Source organism: Mycteria americana, chromosome 4, assembly GCF_035582795.1.
Source record: "Mycteria americana isolate JAX WOST 10 ecotype Jacksonville Zoo and Gardens chromosome 4, USCA_MyAme_1.0, whole genome shotgun sequence".
Taxonomy (NCBI): Eukaryota; Metazoa; Chordata; class Aves; order Ciconiiformes; family Ciconiidae; genus Mycteria; species Mycteria americana.
Genome location: NC_134368.1, coordinates 29,528,031 through 29,551,860, shown reverse-complemented (window position 1 = coordinate 29,551,860; position 23,830 = coordinate 29,528,031). Strand labels below are relative to the sequence as shown.

General features: G+C 41.3%; 1 protein-coding gene across 1 annotated transcript in view; it reads left to right on the top strand.

Annotated features, from left to right (window-relative positions):
- Positions 1–21,444: 21,444 nt before the first annotated feature.
- The window catches only part of GABRG1 (gamma-aminobutyric acid type A receptor subunit gamma1), a 37,453-nt gene continuing 35,067 nt past the window's right edge, over positions 21,445–23,830 (top strand). The window contains exon 1 of the mRNA XM_075500015.1: positions 21,445–21,498. The gene's annotated coding sequence lies outside the window, so the exon portion shown is untranslated. The remainder of the gene's footprint in view (positions 21,499–23,830) is intronic.

Here is a 23,830-nt window from a genome sequence, read left to right as displayed (position 1 = left end):
CAGAATTTAGGTGCTGAGCTGCTCAAACTTGTGCTCTTCTTGGTGTTTGTATGGGTGCTGCTCTACAGTCCTGGAGAAATTTCACAGTTAAATATAAATGCTTTCTCTGGATCTTCCACTATTAGGTAGCAGCAGAGGTGAGAGTTGAGATGTGATTTTACATTTAGGTACTTAAAGTCTTTACCAAATTCAACCCTTGAATTCTTTTTCTTTTTCTGTTTGCCAACATACCATCACTTCCCATTTTATAATTAATTTTCTATACTCTGATGAATTAATCAGTATTCCCTGTTTTTTATATAGACTGAAACTTTCATTTATAAGTTTTCCTACTTCTTGTCTTTAAAACCATTACTTCGGTGAGGAATCGGTTAAATAAAATAATCTCAAGAGCAGATTCGTAAGAACTCACAATTCATCTTTTTAACATGGAAAGTTAACCACTCTGACAGTAGTCTCAAGCAGTTTCTGAAAGATGGCATTACTGTCCTACTCATCCCATAACTATGCAGCTCCTTTAACAAATAACTGATAGACTTAAAAAGGTTTTGAAAGACAGTGAATTATGTAGCCCTGTTCTTCTCTTCACGGACTCATTAAACATGACTGAAGAAGTTAGCGACAGTGGTTTTCCTTTGCAGAAGCAATTCTGGTTTGTGCCTCTTCAATAGTAATAGTTATTTGAATCCTACAGTTTTGCTAGTACATTGTTCAATTTGCTGTTTCTGAAGTGATGTCTAGCACGTCTGAAATGCCACTGTTGACCCCTTTCTTCACCTCCATGCTTTTTTTTTGAAGACAGCGCTCCTACTCTCAGCAGGAGAAGATGATTTTAACTGCGAATTTAAATATTCTTGTTAGGTCAGCTGCTCCAGTACCAAGTGGCCTTGGTAACTCGCTGTCCTTTAGTTTATTATCCTGCATCAGCATCTCCTTCTTTTGACACTCATCTAGGTAATTTCCCAAGCTTTTCTTCAATATCCTCTTTTCCATTTTGCAGTTTTCCTTTATTGCTTCTTTTGTTCCTTAAGAATACAGACAATCTGAGATGATTTCTTTTCCCTTAAGTTTTGTTCTGGTAGTTAAAGAATTTTTATTATTTTTGTTTCCTGTTTGCATTTCAAAGTTTTTATACCTATTTTTCATCTAGTATTTCACTTACTCATGGAATACTCTCTTCTCTAGTTTTGAGAGGGATGGATTTCTATTGTTTATATTAAAGTACAAGGAAAATTCTGATTTGGGACTATCTGAAACCAGCTTGTCCTGATATCATCCTTAGTCTTGTGTCATTTGAGAAATCTCATAAGCGCTGATTTTATTTTAAATTATTTTTAATGGCACTTTTATGTGCCTTAGCATTCTAAACCCAGAAATCAAATGAAAAATGTTATTTTCTTGCTATCCATGCTACATGTTATTTTAGCTGTAATCCTCCACCTCTTTCAGTGCTAGCAAGCTGCTGGACCTACGCAGGGGTGAAAATGAGTGTTTTCTTAAATAGATGCTCCAAACTGCTTATGTAGAAAGATGTCTTGTAATCCTGTAAGTACCCTCAAGCTTCTTACGTCAAACTTTGTCGGTAGTCACATTAATTACACAATATATTTTAGTGACAGGATGAAATTTTATAGACTAGTAAAGAGTTTTAATGGCTCCATAAACATCAGAATGCAAAGGCATAAGAAGAGTTCATTGCATATTTTGCAAAATGCAGTCAATTTAACAGATCAATCCATAATAAACCTAAGGACCGTGGCTATTTCCAGGGCAAAAGGACTTCCCAGAGAGAAAGGGACTTGGGGACGGGCTGGGCTTGTTTTCTTGCTGAAGGGAACAGCAATCCTGCTCCTTGGAGCCAGTGCCACCAGCTGCAGCAGGGGAGCTGCTTCTGCACTTACTCTGTAATAAATGCATATTCTCTCCTCTGAGCTCATGCCTCTGCCATCACGCTAGGATGCTGCCTGCTGTGTTAATCCACCAATAAAGAGACCTCAGGTCATACAGTAATATGTGCCTTTGCCTTCTGCCAGTACCCCCAGGACTGGCTATTAATTTTCAAGTCGTTGAATTTTCACTTAATGTACTGCAGCTCTCTGAAGCGTGGTGAGTTTCTTTAACCATTAAAGCAGCTGTAAGCTCTATGTATAAAATAATAACCAGATGATGACATGTAAAGAAGCAGGAGAACCCACAACAAAACACAGCCTTTCATCGGAATAACCACTGAATGGGGGATTATTTACATTTCTGTGCAGTTACATCTTGACTCAAAGGATGATGATGATGATGATGATGATGACTATAAAACGGTTTGCTCCTTAAGCCGAGAATCATGCAGCGCAGGTTACTCCAGGAGTGCCCCATAGAGATCTGCAAGCAGGGACATCTCCGGGGCCAGGGAATTGGGCTGGGGGGAGATTCAGGGGCCATCCGACCCCGAAGCCGTGCAAAGAAACACACTTTATCTAAGCGCTAGCCCCGCCGGGACGCAACCGCCTGTCCCCACCGCCGGGGGAGAGGGCTGCAAGCGCGGAACCTCCGGCGCGTCTCCGCCACCGCGGTTGCTTTGGTTTGGTGGGGGTGATATTCGAGGTCTTTTGGGGGTTTTTTTTGGCTACTTTCCCTCGTAGGTCTCCCGAGAGAGGCAGACGGAGGGAGCAGCAGAGGGGAGACAAGAAGAAGAAGAAAAAAACCCCAGAACAGCAGCGTTTAGCATGTCGTAGGAAGCCCCGGCGCATTTTGCAGCGCCGCACGGCGCATCGCCCGCTTCCTCCCCCTTCCCCCCCGGGGGCGCTCCGCGGCCGCGCAGAGCCGCCGGCAGCCTCCGGGCGGGCGCCGCTCTCGTGTCGTGGGTACGCGGAATTCCCGCGGTTGCCCTTGCGGGCCGAGCATGCTTTAGGGACCGCGGTTGGAGGTGGGGGGGCCCTTCTCCTGGGGACGGACGAGGGGCTGGAGGGTACCCCCTTCCCCGCGGCTAGTGCCGCCCTCCCCAAAATCGCGGTCGTGCCGGACGCGAGGCCGCTCAGTCCCCGCGGGTGTCCGCGCACATCCCCCGGCGCTTCTCCTCCCGGCTGCGGGTCTCCGCTTGGCGAGGTCGAGGGGCTGCTTCTCAGATTGCAAGCCGCCCTCTGAGTAGCTTTAAAAAATAAAGATGTAAATATATATATGTAGCTTTAAATAGATATTTAACATTTTATATCTTATGAATATTTATATATATAAAAGATCTATTTTATTTCCCTCTTTGGAGAGAATAGCAAATCAATGCCACCCTTTCTCCCAAGCATGTTTCCCTTCTAGTAAAGGAGGCTCCACCTCTGCTAGGGATTGATTCGCCCAGCAGTTTTTAGGATAATTTATGGAGCAACCTGATGAGCCTATTGGGCGAGTTCCTCGGTCCTTGTAGAGTGGGTTCCTACCTGTTTGGGTGTTGTATTTTATTTTTTTTTCCCCTTCCCTTCCCTTCCCCTCCCCTCCCTCTGCCTGCCGTGTGCCGGGGGGGGGACGGTGGGATTGGCAGGGTCGCTATTCCCCAGCCTCTCCGGAGAAAACTCGGGGAAGGGAGAGCGCCTTCCGCCCATGGATGCGTGGGGGGGGCCCGCGCCCCGCTGGAGCCGCCGCCGCGGGGCCCGGCTGCTGCTGCTGCTGCTGACCGTGCGCCTGGGGAGCGGGTGAGTACAGCGGGGACCCCCGCACCGGCCCCGGCCGCCCGCACCCTCCCGCCGGCGCTCGGCTACCTGCCCGTCGCGCCCCGGGCTGAGCTCCTGGGGGCTTGGGAAGGGGGAAGGGGGCATGCTACGCGCCGCGAAACTTAGGAAAAAAAAAGGTCCCGGTGCTCCGCGGCGGGTCCCGCGGGCGGCTGCGGGGGAAGCCGGCACCGGCAAAGTAAAACTTCTGCCGCGTTCCACTTGGTCGCTGAGCGGGTCGGTGAGTGCGGGCTCGGCGCGGTGCTGGGGACAGCGCGTCCCCCCCCGCAGGGCCGCGGGGCCGGGCCGGGCCGGGCCGGGGGGCGGCCGGCTGGCGGGGGAGCCCGGCGCCCCGAGGAGGGAGGGCGGCGGGTCGGGCTGCCGCCCGGCGAGACGAGCTCCCCGCAGCGCCGGCACCTCCCCGCCGCCCTGCCTGCCCGTCCCCGCTCGCTCGCCGGTTGCTGCTGGGAGAGGAGGCTGGGGTTTCGCTGGCGAGCGGCCGCGGCGCTGATGGCTTCTTCGGAAGAGCCTGGTCCAGCGGTCGGTGGTAACGCGGGGGCAACTGCTCGATGTGCCGGCACTTTCTCGCTGTGCGGTCCCCGCAGCGGGGCATCCCGCACGGCACCGGTGGTGCCTTCGCAGCCGTCGGGAGTGGGACTGGGCCCACGCGTGAGGTGGTGCCGGGCAGCTGCTCAAGTCCCAGAAGTTGGAAATGTGCATTTTAAGAGAGAGTTCCAAAATTGATCTGAAGGGCTCTGAAGAAACAAGTTTGGTACTGCTGTGTAAATGTGTTATTAGTATCCATAACAACTTAACGAAAAGCAATCTGATCATTCAACTCCATTAATAATTCAGAGCTAATGTGAATCATTCCACAGGTTATACTCTCATAAAAATCACAAGGCAGTACTGAAAGGGCATTTGACTGTTGCCCAGTATGTCTTTATTTTTAATGATAGACCAAATTATCATTCTAAGACGATATACCAAATGTGTAGTATAAAGGCTGGCAAAAAAAAAAAAGAAAGAAAAAATCTATTAAACATTTTCTTAAGTTCGTCAGACTCTAGACCCCTTCCCCATGCAGAATGATGATTTATCAATCTGTGTGAAGTGTGTTGATCTCAGCTCATCTCTTATCTTTAGAAGGCTGCTGTGTTATCCTAGTTAGGAACATCACTGATTATACTTTTCTTAATCTGTGTCTTTCAAAACCTTGGCATATTATGGAAATATTTTTCAAAAGCATTGATGGAAATTATACCAGTGCAGCTGTGCATCTTCAGAATGTTTCTTAATGAACATATTGTACCTCAGGTATGAAAGAAATTATCAAGTGGTTTGAGAGAAAAGAATATGCATGCTAATTTATCAGTTCAAAGACTTAGTTGCAAAGGAGGAGGACTACTGGAAAAAAAGTTATAATATTTTTTTGTCAAAGTGTGGTTGTGATTACAGGACTAGGTGTAGATTATTATGTATATATCTCATTACCAGTAGCATTTACAAATAAGTTGTTAAGAAGTCTTCAGTGAGAAAAAGAGGTAACTTACATGCATTATTTTATTTCCTGTTCCAGAACATCTCAGATAAAATAGAACCTTTGGTATAAATATCCATGTATCTGAATCAACTATTTTCAGGCTTGCCTTTCATGCAGAGGCTACGTGAAAATGGTGGTTGAGAGGTTGAGAGATTTTTCCTTTTTTTTTTTTTTTTTTAAGTGACCACAGATGGACATGTTCTCTGGTATGTAGTGCATTACAACTCAGGGGTATTTGCAGAGAGCTCAGGAGCTCTAGTACCCTTCAGCAGCCTGCCACAAAGTAGGATGGAAATACTATTTTTCCGCTTCTTTGGATGCCTTTCTGTAGTTTCAGCCCAAGCTTTTCCTTGAAGTTCTAACTAAACACAGAAGTAATGCTTTTCGCAAGAATAGACCAGGCTGCACCAATTCTGGCTGTTTGTCTAAAAACATCTTGCAGGAGCCAACCCACCTTTTCAACACATACTTTTAAAAGGTTACAAATTGCATCACTTCTAGTATGCCTTTATACGCAAAGTACTTTGTGCTGAGTGTGAGTAAAGTTACTTCAGGTGTAACAAATGGAGCTGAAGCCTAAGCACAGACATTGGAAGTTGAGTCCAACCTAGAGTTTATACTTTTAATGTACTGCCCCAAAAGCTGTAATGTGACGTTAGACTGAACTTCCTTCACCAAAGAGATTCATTGCAGTTGATGTCTGTCCCATAAAACAGTTGTTTTCCCCCAGTTCTGCACGTGCACCACAAACAGACCAGAACAGCCAATGCACTTGATGTAACTTCACGAGTCAGTATTTTGAAGGACTGTTTTTGTCAATAGCTGACATCTCTCCTGTAGCAGCAATTGGGCTGTGAGCCTTTCTATAAGGTACGTGCAGGAAGAGTAGTTACCCAGCAGTCACTGCAGTCCTGAACGTTCGCCAAACCCGTTATTCTTGTGAACTCAAATAAATAGATAATTCATAGGGAGAGCATAAGAGCTGACAACATAATTAATATTATTTCCTTAGTTCTAACCATACAGGTGCAGCATAACTGTAACATTTCTTCTAATTTATACTGCTTCAAATGGTATGTGCTGGTCAGCATCCCTAACAGTATATTGTAAGCTTAACTTAATTTTGGCCATATCTTCCCTTTAGTTTTGTAACCTGATGTTCTGAAAAGCAATTATAAATGCACCATTGCAACGTAACTGTCAGCAGGTGCAAATGTCAACTAATATTTTCTTTTCCACTTCAAAGTATTTCTTAGGAAAATACATAATATGGCCTACCTTTTCTTCTCATATACATTCCTGGATCAGAGTTAAGCCTGTCATAACAACATGGGTTTCCTAATGCCTGATAATAGTGATTTACTGTTTCATTTGAACATCTGTGATGTTTATTCATTATTATCCTCACTCTTAGGTGCTTTGTGCATGATGTGACAGTGAAGAACTTGTTATTTAGCAGCCCCAGCGGTTTAAAATATGGCTTATTTTATTAAAAGTTTATTAATATTTTCTTTTGTTAGTATAAAGTTTAATGAGACATAAATATTGAGAAATACTTATATTCTTTGTACATAATTTTCTTACAATGGATTTAAAAGAAACCTTCAAACTATGGCAATCCATTAAAAAAAGGGGTCTCATAGCAAATTGAACTACATTTTCAATTACTTTTAACTTTCTGTTTGTTAAATATGCCTGATGTTAAATAAGAGCACCCTGGCTACCAATTCAAGCCTTTCTGAGCTGGATAGAAAAGGTTACAGGTGAGCACTCATTGACTGGTCAACTTTTTTGTGGATACTTAAGTCTGGCCACAGAGTAAATTACAAGGGGGTTGAGGGATCTGTGGTTTTTCTTTGAAGCTGTAGTGGAATCGTAATGATCTGGGTCAAATACAACACCTGGTTTCTATGGCCAGTAGGTAGGCCTACTTAAATGGACTTGGCATATGCACTGTTTGAAAGTGAATTGCCTTGGTTTGTGCTGTCATACATATACTTAAAAACTTATGTATGTTGAACTCACAGAAAAATAAAGGTGAGCATCTCCCAAGATGGGCAAAGAGCCATTTTTGTAGTAACATTTATGAGAGAAGAGTACTAGGGCTTTTTTAATTACCTGCATAGCCCTTTCTTGCACTGCATACTAAATTGAGCATGTACTTGGGTAAAATAACAGTATCACAACTTATTTGGTAAAGAGAAACAGAGAGAAGTGATAATTATAAATGACAGTATGTAGCATACTGACAAAACCTTTCAAAGGCTGGTGGATGACAGTGACACTAACTTTTATTTCTTAATTTCTCTGAATGGTAATAATTTGTAAGGAGTAATTCAGATGCAATTGAATTAACCTGGAGATGACACAGAAGTCCTGATTTTGCAGTTTTACGCATGCAAACTTTTTTAATAAGGCTGAAAACAGTGTGATGAGTTCAGTGGCCTACTGGCCTATGTAAAAACTTGATTCTACGTGGCTACACTTAAAATGGTGAATCATGCAACAACACTGAACTAATAGAGGTGACTGGAGAGACTTAGAAAGGTCAGCAGGAGTTGACCAGAACCGAACTTGCTTCAAAGAAGAAGGAAATCTCAGTGATGTGGCAAAGATGGAAAGAAATAGTTTCTAAAATATGCTTTCATTGGTGGATGTTCAAGTCAGTAGGATCCACTGTGGTAATCCAGTCAGATATCAGAATAAACAAAACTGGAGAATTTACCCTGGCTTCTGCATCAGTTTTGTTGCTTCAGTATAACTTTTCTAAGTCCCTGCATAAAAGCTTGGATGAGGAGGAATCCTATGAAGTATTTTAGAGTATTTCTAATCCGAGATTTCTCTGGCTTCCAGCTGGTGGATTTTCTGCCGCCTTCTGCTAGCTGAAAAAAGCCTGATTTTTTCCCAGGAGCACCTGCTACAGCTGGCTCAGCCACTGCAGCCCACAGCCACCTCCCTGTGGGGAAACACCCAGGTCTTGGTTCATACCTCTGGTTCTGCAAGGGCAGCCTCAGGGTGCAGACCCATGGCTGCAGCAGATCTTCAGGAACAAAGTGTGGTCTGCAGCCGGCTGCTCTTCAACAAGGAAACCAGTCACCAAAGCTCTTCCTTGCCCTGTCCGCCTCTGCCAAGTTTCGCCTTGAATAGAACTCAAATGAATCCTGAAAATTCTTAAAGGAATCAGCATTTTGGTCAGAAAACATCCTGCTGTCTTCTCTTTCCAGTGTAGTCTTTCATGGTATGTTGTAGATTATTTGCTCAGAGAAACCTCCGCACCTCTCAGAGGTGAGAAGCTGCAGTGCAGTTGTATGCCTAGCAGTTGTTGCAGGGTGAATGATCTACTCCAAAATGAAAATTTTATACAAGTGCGTCACAATTAGAGTGGAGATTTCTGTTGAAATGGATTTACCCATGCTACAATCATACTAACTACTGTTAGAAGTATTTCCTTGGTATCTGTAGTTTAAGAGGCAACTTGGTAGCAGCTTATGTTTTTCTCTCAGATAAGTAAACTGAGCTACTTAAATTTCTTCAGAAAATATTGAATTGTTTGTTTAACCATTTTGTAAACCTTTCCATTTTTTCTTTGAAGAACAGACCTCAAAAATGGGTAGATTATATAAATATTAGCCTCATTAATGGCAGATACACACAGAATATTATTTCCCTACTCCTGCTTCATACTGCTGAGATACTGTATCCTAGGATTAGCTCCAGTACTGCTCCAGTGTACCTCATGTTCTTTTTACTTTCTGCCTTGATCCTCAAATCCTTTTCCATGTTGCTGCATTCATCTCTGGTAAGGTGTGAATGGCTAATTCTGTGTTTCTGAATTTATATGCAGTTATTTTTCTTATTTTCAGGAAGGCAGACGGACATAGTGAATACGAAAGATCTGAGGTAACATGAGATATGTCTCCTTTGGATTTAATTATTCGAGGTCTTAAATAGATTGTTAGGCCTTTCATTTAATGTGGTTTTCTTCTTATTTAAGGCAGTGTACCACGAGGGATTAAGTCTTATTATTATTAAGTTTTATTAGTAATGTAATATTATGGTCCAATTTATCTTTCAGAATAAAGTTCAGCTGGATGGAATTTACATTAGGAAAAAGTTGTAGTATTAAGTATTAATTTAGGTGGCTAACTCTGTCACTATAAGTCATGACAAATTTTCTTCTTCATTGTCCGATGCCATATTTACATGGCAGAATAAATTATGTAGATGTTTTTAAAAATAAAGTTCCCTCAGTGTTTTCCCTAGGGAGAAAGGTACTTGATCTCACCAGCGTACAGCCATCAAATATGTACTGGATTGTATCAGACCTGCTACAGGTGAGCTATGGACCTGTACCTTAGTGTCGTGGTTTAGCCCCAGCCGGCAACTAAGCACCACGCAGCCGCTCGCTCACTCCCCCTCGGTGGGATGGGGGAGAGAATCGGAAGAGCAAAAGTAAGAAAACTTGAGGGTTGAGATAAAGACAGTTTAATAGGTAAAGCAAAAGCCGCGCACGCAAGCAAAGCAAAGCAAGGAATTCATTCACTGCTTCCCATGGGCAGGCAGGTGTTCAGCCATCTCCAGGAAAGCAGGGTTCCATCATGCGTAACGCTTACTTGGGAAGACAAACACCATCACTCCAAATGTCCCCCCCTTCCTTCTTCTTCCCCAGCTTTATATACTGAGCATGACGCCATATGGTATGGAATAGCCCTTTGGTCAGCTGGGGTCAGCTGTCCTGGCTGCGTCCCCTCCCAGCTTCTTCTGCACCTGGCAGAGCACGGGAAGCTGAAAAGTCCTTGCCTAGTGCAGCAACAACTAAAACATCTCTGTATTATCAACACTGTCTTCAGCACAAATCCAAAACATAGCCCCAATACCAGCCACTATAAAGAAAATTAACTCTATCTCAGGTGAAACCAGGACACTTAGGTTCTTGCTTTGTCAATGAAGGCCATCCAGCTGGTGGTCTGCAGGTTGCATTCAGCAGGGGACAACTCTGACAGCCATAAATTTTAGTCACCATCTGACAAGAGGTGGAATACTCCTGTTTTAAAAGATACATGTTATAATTAATACACAATAAATTACAGTGAAGAAGAGATAATTTTGCTCAGGGGGAGAGAGAGAGAGAGGCAGCAAGCTTTTTATTACATGGTTTAGGTATTCACATTAGCCTTATGGAGTATATTCATCTCTTTGAACAATTATTCATTAATTTCATTGACCTTTGGATTAGTCTATAACTGCCTAATGACAGTTACACTAAAATTTCAGTAGAACCCATTCACCGTATTTCTCCTGGGGACATGTCATTGCCTAGTAATTGTAGTTGTATCGCTTTTTCTGTGATTTTAACTCAGATTCACCAATATGCTACAATTATGGTGTGCAGTTCAGTGCAAGTCTCTGGTTCTGTTGCTACTTCGGTCTATACATATTTCTTTGCCTCCTGCGGGAGGAGACTGATACCTGCGCACGTCTACCAGAATTTGGAATTATTTTAAATAAGCTTGTTTTTGTGAAGGGCTGTAGGAGATTCCTACTTATCTGAAGATTTTGCAGGAAATATGCTATGAATTGTGTTAGAACAAATGTCCACATGAATATGTTGAAATACCAGCAGCTTAAATAACTGAAAATCCCTCATAAAGGAGAGCTCATTTTATATATTTCTTGAGTTGCTGGTGACATTTTAAAGTAGAAATCTAACAAAGTTGACTTTGCAATCTGATGATTGTTATAGTGACTGTGGGATGGCATTTAATTAGGGTACCTGCTTTTTATTGAGGTTATGTTTCTCAGCATTCATTTATGTTAGGTTTGTTTTAAGTCTAGTTCCGCTATGGCAACTGTTACTTGGATCAAGGCACTTAACCCATCAACAATATGTCAGTTCATTCTGAACTTGATGACAATTAACCTTTCATCAGTCAAGTGTAGACAGAGATCTGCAGTCTCTTGAACAGGGTGCTGACATGTGGCACATGGATTTATGTGTGTCTGTCTGTGTGTGATGGTCCTAGTCTGAAACTCCCAGGAGATCTGATACTGCTGTGGTTAGTACATGTTTCAGATATCCAGAGAGGTGATGCCTTTTCATCATTATGTCCTTCTTTAGCAGTTTGGGGATATTTTATTCTTTATTTAATACCATTTGTCCCTTTTCAGTTATATCTACTTAGGTTCTATAGTTTGCTATCATTATCCTTTTATCTTCTGTTCTCTGAATCTTCATTTAGTCCCCGCTGTTGTGTCTGGATGAACAGTGGAATATGGCTGTTTACATTTTAATTATTTGATTGCATGATCTGGCCAAAACCCACAAAGAAGGTAAAACCAACTGAGAAGATAAGACTTACCAATTTACATTTCTAGGTTTCATTCAAATCCATCTGAAATAAATCTCCCTAGGAATTTTAGTAGGTTTACACTTCAGTTTCAGTCAAGGCAGTACAGATTATCCTAAGGCCTATTTTATCTTCCTGATAAATTTTATTTTTTGTTGCATGCAATGGCTGGAAGGCTTTCCTTAGAAGACATTTTGTAGAGGAAGATGAATATATGTTTGTCTGAAAATTTTACAACAAAATGCTCTTGATCTCTAAGATTAAAATATGGTTGGCATAAAGGCCCCTACTAATTTTTCAGCTAGCATGAGAAATGTTAGTACTAGAAGAAAGGAAGGACCTACTTACTGAAGATAATGGGTACTTTCAAGTACTTTCCTAGGCAAAGAACGGCTTTAAGATATTGTAGTAATGATTTTCTGAGAACAAAGGAAGAGGTGTACTTACACTGCGAATGTGGGTGTTACAATCAATAAGTTACCCAGTTTTTGTAAGCCGAAACAAAACACACAACACATTCTGCAAGTTTGTAATCAGAATGTGGAATAATTGATGTGAGGAAAGAGAAGTGAGAAGTGTGTCCTATTTCCTTGCTTGTCTGGGATAGAAAAAAAACTGCTCAAGAGCATCAGGAATAACGATATTAGCACAGCCTTTCCTGAGGACAGTTTATTTTTTCCCATGTTGAAAGGTTGTTTTTACCAAGTTCATATGTTTGCAGGCAGGGCTGCTGTTCAGAGGGAGCTGGTGAGACTGGGGAAATGGGTTGACAGGAACGTTACAAAATTTATCAAGGATGAGTGCTAAGTCCTGCAGCTGGGTGGGAAGCCCCCCTCAGCAGGACAGGCTGGGGACTAGCTCTGCCTGGGATGGGAAGCAGCTCTGCCAGAAAGGAGCTGGAGTTCCTGGTGGGCAGCATGGTGCCTTGGCAGCAAAAGGGGCCGGCAGCCTCCTGGGCTGTGTGACCGGGCGCGCACTCAGGAGGTGGAGGGAAGTGATCGTCTCCCTCTGCTCAGCACTTGTGAAACTGCATCTACATACTGCATCCAGTTTTGGGTTTACACTGGAGGGAGCTCAGCAGAGGACTACCAAGATGGTCAGGCAGGAGCACTTGCCCTGTGAGGTGAGGGCAGTTCAGCCTGGAGAAGAGATGGCTTTGGGGGGACCAAACAGCAGCCCCCAGCACTTACGGGGAGGTGATCGAGAAGACAGAGGTAAGATACATAAGAGTATGAGCAACAATGGCGATGAATTGCAACAAGGGAAATTCCAACTAGGTATTAAGGAAAAATATTCACTGTGAGGATAATTAAACAGTGGAACAAGTTGTCCAGTGAGGTTGTGGGATCTCTGTCCGTGGAGTTTTCAAAGACCCAACTGGACTAAGCTGTAAGCATCCTGGTCTGAATTCAGTAGGGGGTGAATAGAAGTTGACTTCCCAAGATCCCTTGTAAATTGCATGATTCTGTAGAAAACGACAGGAATCAGCTTGAGGTTTTTTTTTCAGTTGGGTTTTGTTTGTTTTGTGTTGGTTTTTTTTTTTTAGTATGGTTTGCTATCTTACTTGTGCAAGGTTCTTGCTCTCTATTATATAGCATAAAAGAAAGAGGTGCAGAAACAGGTAGTTGTCTCCATCAGGTCTACAAAACTGGGAAGAATATTTTTGTGACCACATATGGAGGTAAAGAGCTATTTTTACTAAGACGTTCAAAGTGCTATCACTATACTAATGAAGCTGAATATGTTTGAGAATCCAGCAGCTCTGAACTGGCACAGAGAATTACCTGTACTTGGATAGATAGATGCGAGGAAAATTTTCAGTTGATTTCTGGACTGCAACTTCATAGGAGTGGAGGCAGCAGTTGTACTGGTCTGAGCATATCAATATTTGGACGAACTTTCAAGGAGAGAAGATTAATTCTGTATTATATGAGAGGACTGATGGTTAAAGAATATCTGTGATGCTTTGAGTCTAGATGATAATTTTTGTGACATCTTTAAAAGCCATTTGAATTAATAAAAAATTTGACCAGTGTCATTTCAAATAATTGGTGTGGATCCCAGAACAAAATTGTTCTTCTGGAATACATCTTTAATAATACCTGTTGTTCTTAATGTTAAAAACTCACATTTCTATAAACATTCTTTGCAGTCAGGTTGTGCCTTTATTAAGTGTTCAGAGGTAAGTCTGGTTGTATTCAGTAATTTCTGTTTGGATTAATTTTTGTTATATTAGTATCACAGAGATGTTGAAGATCATTTTATAGAAAATGGGATAATGCTTTTAAGTGAAGGTCTTGCTGGGACTAAAATTAATTGTACTGAAGTTATTGTGTGTGGGAGAAAATGTTTCCTGTCTTTCAGAGATGTACTTCGAAGCTGTAATGCCTCAAAAGAGCTTGATCACCTGATGCTTGTGGTATGTATGGAGATATCACAAGTCTGACAGTCTAAACACTCAAATATGTAGCCAACTCTTTTCATTACAGAGAATGAACAGCAGAGGTACCTGATTTTATTCTGTTAGTGCTATGATTGTTCCTTTTTTTTTTAAACAAAGCTTTACTTATTTAATGCTAAGTGAACTTCTTTATGTAAATTATCCTAAAAATCTAATGTTTCTTTTTGTATAAGAATTTCTAATATTTTTTTCCACACTTTTCCCTGATAATTTTACTGCTGACTTAAGGTCCAAATTCATCCCTTCAGTAAAAACTCAGGAAGGAGAGGGGACAGAGGAAACAGGGCAGGAAATTATAAATAGCCAGATAAATACGAGATTAGAGATGGCAAAGAGCACAAGACAGTATGTGCATCCAGAAGAACAATCGACCTAACGGTATGTGGTAGGTATACTGGAAAAAAGATGTAGGGAATAAGTAAACATACTTCAGTTGGAGAGAGAAATATGTTTTGACACACAAAAGAATATTCCAGAGTCTGGCAAGGCAGAAGGAGGGGAAAATAGATTGATACCAGCATCTGAGATGGAATGGGTGGGGGGAAGAGAAAAGAGATTTTTGTCAAGAGAGTGTCTAAACCAGTTTAGGAAGGATGAAGATGAAGGAGTACAACATCAGTGACTCTATATCCCACAGGATTAAGAAGAGCAAGTAATGCTTTCTGGAGACGTATTTTCAGTAGCTGCATTTCTTTGCTTGCAGTTACCCTTATTTTCCCGGAAAATTTCTGCAATGAATAAAGCATATCAGTGAAGAAGCTGATGATGCAATGCAAAAGGGAGTTCATTTCTGCAGAAGTGTAATAGAATTGATGAGTATGAAGTCAGCCATCAAGTTTGGAAAATAAATCGTGAGAGATGTTTAAACCATCCAGTAGTGACAGCTAGCAGTGGAAGAAAGCTTTCAACAAAATCTTTTGAAGAAAAATGTAATTGTGTCCTATTCTAGCAGTCATGACTATGTGGTCCTGCTGCTATTGCTGCTACTGAAAAGAAGTAATATTTGTGTATGTGCAGGAGTCCCAATCCTTTTTCAGCTTCTGAAGGATACTACAAGTCTGCCTGAGGCCCTTGTTTTATCTTAGGGAGATCCAAGGAAATATGTAAATACGTATTTTAAATGGCTGAGATAAGAGTAATTGCTGATTCCTACCATGCTGAAGTTGCATTTTTCACTCTCTGTAAGGAAGTTTCTTCTGTCTCAGGCACTGCTTAAACTTATCCTTCTAGAGTTCAGATTTTCATCTATATCTGGTCCTATACCTTGGTCATGCATGTGACATGCCTAAGTACTTGCTTTTTTTTCTGAATTAGAATCATCACCAGCATCTGTAAAAATGTCTGACTCTGGATGTGGGGGTGTCAGTGACCATGTTTTATTTTTCAGCAATGCTCTAGGTCTTTTTTCATGTGTGGGATATGGCTAGGCCAGATGGCCTCTGAACTCTCATTGATGGGGCCATGAAATATACTTCTTTACCACATACAAGCATATCATGTTCGATGTTCTGGAGTGAGGTAGGGCCTGGTTAGATATCTGACACGTTGGAAACCTTCCCTGGAAACCTTGTCTGTCTTGACTGACTTCTTATGAAGCATTGTCTGGTTAAATGCAGTATTTTGACAAACCTCTGAAGTTGTATTGTTGCTAACAAAGTATTCTCCCATGTTTATAATTTGGGAAACCTTATCATTTTGTCTGACAGTTGAGAAAAATAGTAATTTTTTTTTTAAGTACTGGAAAACAAAAGTTAAATTGTATTATACCTAGACAAAGGACATAAATGTGATATGCTGGGAAGCACGGCCAGTGAATAACAGCTGTCTTAAGGCATGTTTCATGATTTAGAGAAGTGTCACTGTGTCCTACCCCTGTGTTGGTAAAACTTCTGAAGCAACTGCTTTTGGCTGCTGTTGGAGAAGATCTTCAGCTAAATGAACTAACACAACTAACCTCATGGTTTTCATTGGCATGTGTAAGGCAAAAAGGAAAATGTTATGTTCCTTTCAGCATTTTCAGTATAGAAATTATCTGAAACACTGACTTTCCTTTTTATTTATTTATTTATTAATTAAATGATTATCAGCTCTGTCTCCAAATAGACAGAGCTACTGTGCAGTGTTGTTGAAACCTCATGGCCACTGAGGGCTTGCCTGAGTTGCTTGTGCACAGGCATGAAATGTCGGTGAAGGTAACTCAGGTTCCCAGCTCAGTCTCTACTGCTTCTCCAGAAGTCTATGGGTTCCCTATAAATCAACCCCACTTGGAGGACTGGGTACCCTCGCATGTATTGGGTGAGAATAGGAGCCCGGGAGTGGACAACTAAATTAATCCCTAGCTGTGTTTAAATACTCCCACCTGTGCTATACGTGCAGTTCTATATGTAATACTTCGATACGCATGATGCAAATAGCAGTAGGAGCACTCTCACTATATCAATTTTTTTTCCAGTTCATTACATAACCTGACAGATGTTAATTGCAACTTAAATCAGATGAGATTGGTTTTTCTCCTGTTTAAAGGAGAACAAAGACCTATGATATTAATGTCTGAAGATGAGCATGTTGCCTGATGTTGAAAAGACTTATTTAGTCATTAGTCACTTGTGCTCAAGGATTTATTAGTCATGGTAATGTCTCCAATTAGTTGAAGGACAGAGAGCATAATTAGGGCACTTTTTGCCTAATCACTATTAACTGTATACACGCAGTTTACTGTTGAGTTTATGAAGCTAGCTGAAGTGTTATAACAACTAGTGTATTAAGAAGTTAGGTCTCTTTCTTATTTATAAAATAATTAAAATTAGGATTAGCACCCGCAGTAATAGATGTAAAATAGCGTTGTGCCATGGAACAGAAATGTTTTAATGTCTGATGACATATTTTTGTTCTAAATCATTGTCTCTACAAACATTCTGAAAAAGACCTAGTGAGTGAACTTTGTTGAAAAAAAAGTATTTTACAGTAAATGGAGAGAGGATCAAGTATTATGTTCTGTGTATAATGAAATAACCTTTAGATGAACTTGGAAAGGAAAAGATTTCCTCTTTAATTAAGTTTGCCTTTCTTCCAGGGGTTGTGAGAGAGAGGGGAAAGTGCTACTGTTAAAGTGAGGGTGGAGTTAATTGACATTAATCTTCATGGGTTTGTTAGATTTAATTTAACTGCAACGAAGTAAAAAGGTGCTCAGCCCGAGTTAACTGTTGCTAAGTATTTGAACAGCATACCCGAATTTAACATTTATTTTCTGGTTTGGAATGAAGTTTGCTGTCTTCTGTCTTTCTTTCTACCCCATTCCAAACCCTGGGGAAAAAGCTGGACTTAGCAATGTGAGACACAGAAACTCGGGTAAAAGGTCAACAGTTTTGAACCATCTTATTTTCCAAAGTGAATGTTTCTTTAAAGAACATGGTCTAGCAACCTCAGTTAGATCCTGGTAACACCATCTCAGCTGGTCCTGTCAACTGTGTAATTCTGAAGGGATTTCTACCTTTGAAACAGAGTGGGTCAAATCTATTTAGTATGACAAAGATCAGTAATTCAGATGGCTAGAAATGAATATGTACAGTGTCTGTCCTGTTGCCTTCATGTGTTTAGGTGCTCTTTTGGGGGAGCTAGCTGCTTTATGCAACTCCTCCCAAAACCTCTGGATTGAGAATTCAAGTTGGCAGGTGTTGTGTGCTCTGCTTCACTGGAGGGCATACAGAAGACTTTCTACGCATTCTGGTCACTTCCTTTTTCCAGCCAGCATCATTCCTGTCTTATCTCAGCCCTGGGGCTGCACGTCAGCGGCTGCGGTTTAGGAATCAAAAGTGTGGAACTGGGTGCCATCAGCACTGCAGAGATGTTATAGTCTTTATTGCGTGCTTGATGGTCTTGGGCACATTTTAAAGAAGAGTTAAAATTCTTCAAATTCTCTGCAAATAATTGGGCTGATCCTGAGTCAGGTGCCCTGGGTCTGTACAGCGCTCTAGTAGTTTTGCTGTACTTTCTGCTGTTTGTGGGGTGGAGGACAAAAAGAGGAAGAAGAAAAGGTCAGTTTTGTAGTGGGCATGTCTCTTTCCTTAGAGAGCTGCTTATAAATGAAGTTTTACTCCTCATCATCTTAATGCCCCTGGGGAAAGGCTGGGATTGCCTCTGCACTCTTAGCAACTGTAAGCTAATTTAGACAGTAATTAGATGACATAAAGTACAAGCAGACCAAAAATATATATAAAAAAAGCAGCGTGTTAACAAAACATGAAAGAGTTGGCAATAGGTAGCTTTGAGGGAAAAAGAGTGTACAATTACAAAACTTAGCTTCCTACTTCTTTTAGTGCTCCCATTAGTGGGATCCTGCTAATGGGAAATGTTAAATATTTAATATCTGACATTTCTATAATGTCTATGTAGTGCAGTAAAGATTAAGTATTTTACGGTGCATTTCAATTTAAAAGAATGAAAGCACTTTTCAGACTGTTACAGGGGAAGCTGTCAGTGAACCTTGTATTTAGATTGCATATTACTTTCAGCTATAATAGACTCTTGCGACTTGTTTGCGGCGAGCTAGGTATGAAAGTCCTGATACCTGAGCAGTGCCTTTTGTTCATCCTCTGGGAACCTCTTGAGCTGTGGCAAGCTCCCTGTTGCACTTCCCAAATTAAGCAGGCATGCCAAAACCACCGAGCAGTTTCCACGGCCGTGATAGTCTTGATTTTCAGTGAGACTTGCTAGTGTTACCTGAGAGGTGATGCAAGGCCTTACAAATACAGGTTGTTTTGGTGCATTCCCACAAAGGAGTGCAATAAAAGCCAGGCATACCTACTCCATCTCTGTCCTTTCCTGACTTTTTCTGTCCTTTCCCCCTGAAGGCGTAGTGTCGTCTCTGTGTGGAACATGCTGGTGGTCTTCATTCCTGTAGGAAATTTACTGAAAAATTCCACCCTTAGTTTTGAGGGCAGCGTATGTCTGTGTAATTTGGAAGCCCTTAAATCCCTTTCTAATAAATAGCAGTAACAGTTTTAGTGTACAATACAAATTGGTACAAAGACAGTAATTTAATTTCTTTCTTTTACTGGAATATCTGTGCTTATGCTAACATTGGAACTGATTTATATGGCATGCCTGCGCTCTGTAATAATTGCTAGCCAGTGTCCATTTGTGAAGGTACGTTGTGTGACTGTCAGAGTTACTGCTATCAGTCTGATGCGCTTTGCTTGACTTGAAGCCCATAGCAGTTCCCTGAAATAAGCTGGATGAGTAATATAGATTGCAAACTTTAGCACTGGAGGAATACTTAAGTCCACACTCATTTGATTCAAATTGAAAGAAAACTACTTCCAGGCATTCTTTGACCTTTCGGTGATATCTGAGTGAATCTGCAGACGCAACCAAGGTATTGTGGTGTTTTTTCTAATGACTTACTGATAAACTATATATTGCTGCTTATCTAATTAAAAGATAGACAATAAATGAATGTGTAAGTGTTTTCCTTGTGCATTTGTTTCATCTTGATAAAATAGGTAGTTAACAAACTATCTTCTTAAGTGAAAGGAATGGTACAGCATTTTAACTATACCACGTATACATGCAGATACATAATTGACACGACTGCAGCTTCTGTGAATGTTTAGTCATAGCACATGGATGTAATGATTGTTTGCTTTCTTAAAATTTGAATGGAGTTGAATGAGTATACAAGTCTTATTTTTTTGATATCATAGCTAGAATGGAGGCTACTAGGAAGGAGATTCTGTTAAAGTTCTTGACGCCAAGATGTTTCTATTACCATGATTAAGCATCTCTTAGAAATATTAGTACCTGTGGTGGGTTGACCCTGGCTGGACGCCAGCCCACCAAAGCTGCTCTGTCACTCCCCTCCTCAGCTGGACAGGGGAGAGAAAATATAACAAAAGGCTCATGGGGCGAGATAAGGATGGGGAGAGATCACTCACCAATTACCATCATGGGCAAAACAGACTCGACTGGGGGAAATTGGTTTAATTTATTACCAATCAAATCAGAGTAGGATAATAAGAAAATAAAACCAAATCTTAAAACACCTTCCCCCCACCCCTCCCTTCCTCCCAGGCTCAACTTCACTCCTGATTTCTCCACCTCCTCCCCCCAGCAGTGCAGGGGGACGGGGAATGGGGGTTGCGGTCAGTTCACCACACGTTGTCTCTGCCGCTCCTTCCTCCTCACACTCTTCCCCTGCTCCAGCGTGGGTCCCTCCCATGGGAGACAGTCCTCCATGAACTCCTCCAACGTGAGTCCTTCCCACAGGCTGCAGCTCTTCACAAACTGCTCCAGCGTGGGTCCCTTCCATGGGGTGCAGTCCTTCAGGAACAGACTGCTCCAGCGTGGGTCACCCATGGGCTCACAAGTCCTGCCAGCAAACCTGCTCCAGCGTGGGCTCCTCTCTCCACGGGTCCACAGGTCCTGCCAGGAGCCTGCTCCAGCGCGGGCTCTCCACAGGGTCATAGACTCCTTTGGGCATCCACCTGCTCCGGCTTGGGTCCTCCACGGGCTGCAGGTGGATATCTGCTCCACCGTGGACCTCCGTGGGCTGCAGGGGACAGCCTGCCTCACCATGGTCTTCACCATGGGCTGCAGGGGAATCTCTGCTCCGGTGCCTGGAGCACCTCCTCCCCTCCTTCTTCACTGGCCTTGGTGTCCGCAGAGTTGTTCCTCTCACATATTCTCACTCCTCTCTCTGGCTGCAATTGCTGTTGTGCAGTAACTTTTTCCCCTTCTTAAATACGTTATCCCAGAGGTGCTACCACCGTCGCTGATGGGCTCGCCCTTGGCCAGTGGCGGGTCCGTCTTGGAGCCGGCTGGCATTGGCTCTATTTGACATAGGGGAAACTTCTAGCAGCTTCTCACAGAAGCCACCCCTGTAGCCCCCCTGCTACCAAAACCTTGCCATGCAAACCCAATGCAGTACCATGATTTGAAAATGGAATACATGTAGGGAAAAGCTTGGGAATTACATTTCGTGTTTTAAAACAGGAAAAGGCTGCCAGTAAGAGGATGCCTGCTGCTGCTTTTATGAGTTTGACTCATGGCTTGAGTTTTTCTGTATGGGTATGTATTAATGCTTCTCTTGACATGTTTATTAGCTTACACTCTCTACTGCCATAAACCAAAATGTTGGTGTTTTAAATAAGGGCCTGCCTCTTTCTGTTGGTACCAGGATGCATTTGGATTCTTATAAAGTACTCTAAATAATGTTCAATTTTTTATCAGTTTCTTCTTCACCTCTTGTGTATTTAGTTCCACTGTTTGGTTTTTTTTTCCTAACCTTGTTTTTTTAATTCACTCACCGTAGAGCTGATAAAGCAGATGATGAGGATGATGAAGATCTAACTGTGAATAAAACATGGGTCCTTGCACCAAAGATTCATGGTGGGGATGTAACTCACATACTGGACTCCTTACTTCAAGGATATGACAATAAGCTTCGGCCAGATATTGGGGGTAAGCCCTTAAAATAATTCAGTAAACAGAAGATGTTAACCAGAGGTGGCCTGCATTTCATCAAAGATGGCAAAAATCTACTTAATGCAATTTTTAAAACTTAACATAGCAAGCTAAATATAACAGCAAGAAAATGCAATGGTTTTCTGGAACTGGTAAAAATAATGTTCTATGCAAGACTGGAATTTTTATGCTCTATTTACAATCTCTTTTTCCTATGTGAAGTATTGCTTTTTTGGGACAGTGGGCAATCTATAATAAATCATTAAAAAAGCAATTATATTTTGCTTTGTTTAACTAAGATCTTCTGACAGAAAGAATTGTGGCTATAAACCAGCCATGGTTATTTAAAAATTTGATCTTGAGTCTGTAGGAGTTTATTAAAGAATTATTCCAAGGTATTTTTACTCTTACTGTAGAAAATGCATTGTAAGTGTGTATTTTGAGCAAATTTAACTCAACCCAGCTCTCTTCTTCCTTTAGCTCAGGTTTTGAAAAGCTTCATAAGAATCTAAAAATATAAGTTAGGACTATATCTTTTCTAGAGGAATATAGGAAGGAAAACTACATTACTATAGATAAAACTTTGCAGCTAGTAGGAAGCCAATTTCGTCTTTCAATAGTCAAAACATCAATTTGCATATAACTATTAAGTGTAAATATTTGGAAGAATCTTGTGTTGAAAACATGGAATACACTAAACCTTGCCAGCTGTTGTCTACCACATGCATGCTGGATCAAACTAAGAAAAATAATTTATTTTCTCTGAATTTGTTTCCTGAACTGTGAAGGGAGAGGTGGAGGATGTAATTATTTGTTAAATACTTGGCATTCCCTATCAGAGGAATGCCACGTAAGTCTGTAAGCTGCTTATATGATAAACAATACAACAATCTAGACTTGTTTCATTTATGTAGAACAGAGAGATGCAATCTCAAACTAAGTATTTTCTTTTGAAAGCTTCTGACAAATTGTTTTCTTCCCCAAATTTCTTAGTTCTGTTTTGTTGTTGACTGTTACCCTGAAGACGTTGAATGGCAATTTTTCTCTCCCTGTCATAATACAATCACATGTGAATCTCATGAAGTTTGTTGTGAAGTCTTTGCCTTCATGTTCATTTAATTGAATTACTGCAAACATTTAGACAACAGTAAAGGTCTTCCAGCATATTTTTCCTTAAATTCTCAATGTGTGACAGATGTATAACATTACTTCTTTTTTTTCCCTGACTGCTTGATGCAGCAGACAGCAAAGGGATTATGAGGGAATAAACTGTCTCCACTAGGTTTCCTTCTAATGATTAGCTGGTAGGTGGGGATGAAAGAAAAGAGAATTCTGTTTCTCTTCTCTCCCCATAAAACTTAGAAATAAAGAGAGGGAAAATAGAGGAAGAGGAGTTTATTCTGACATGTCAAATGGATTTAGATGGGCACAGAAGAATTTTGGTGTAATCCTTACCTTCACTTTTAAGAATTTTGATGTAATCCTTACCTCCACTTTTCTGGTTATGTACTGAGTCTTGATAGGGCAAGAACTCTGCCTTTTTGTGAGTAACTCAATGTACAACTTTTTGGATTCCAAATATCAGTTGCTGAAAGAAGACACTTGGTTCTGGCTTGTCTCACATAAATGCTCCCTTTCTTTTTCTTCTTCGCTCTCTTGGTGCAATACTTTTATACCAATCTGATCTCTGCTATTTGGGACCTACCTCCATCTAATATATTAAAACGTAAGGTTCATGAATATCAGCCAGATGAGAACAGGAGACATTTGGGAATATTCACTTTATTGCCAGGAGAACAAATGTTAAGACTGACTCTCTTCTGGATGGAAGTTGTAGACTTCTGCCACATGGCAGAAATTTTGGACAACATAAGATGAAATTTCCAGCTTCGGGTGAAGGCATTGCATTCTGTCCAGCTGCTTGGGAACTGCAGCAGATATGTAACAGATAGAAAAAATGAAATCAGGCTATAGTGCATTCATCTTAGTCTGCTTCAATTATGTGGATAAAATCTGGTGTCAGATTCCACATCTTCCGAGTGTATGTCAGTACTTGTACAACAAGGTTATTGAACATGAATTCTAATTATCTTTCAAAGCAATAATATCCCACAGAACGTTTTTACTATTGAATTACATAGCTCAGTTACAATAGCAACATTTTTTGTTTTGAACCTGGACTTTTTGGGTTTGAATACCAGAGCAGAATTTTGTTTTCTTCCTGATGTTGACACAGAATTTCAGCATCTCAGAGTGAGATAAGGGGTTTCATTGTTAAACATGCAGTTAGTTGAAGGAGATGATAAAGGAGAGCCAAATGAAAATTGGA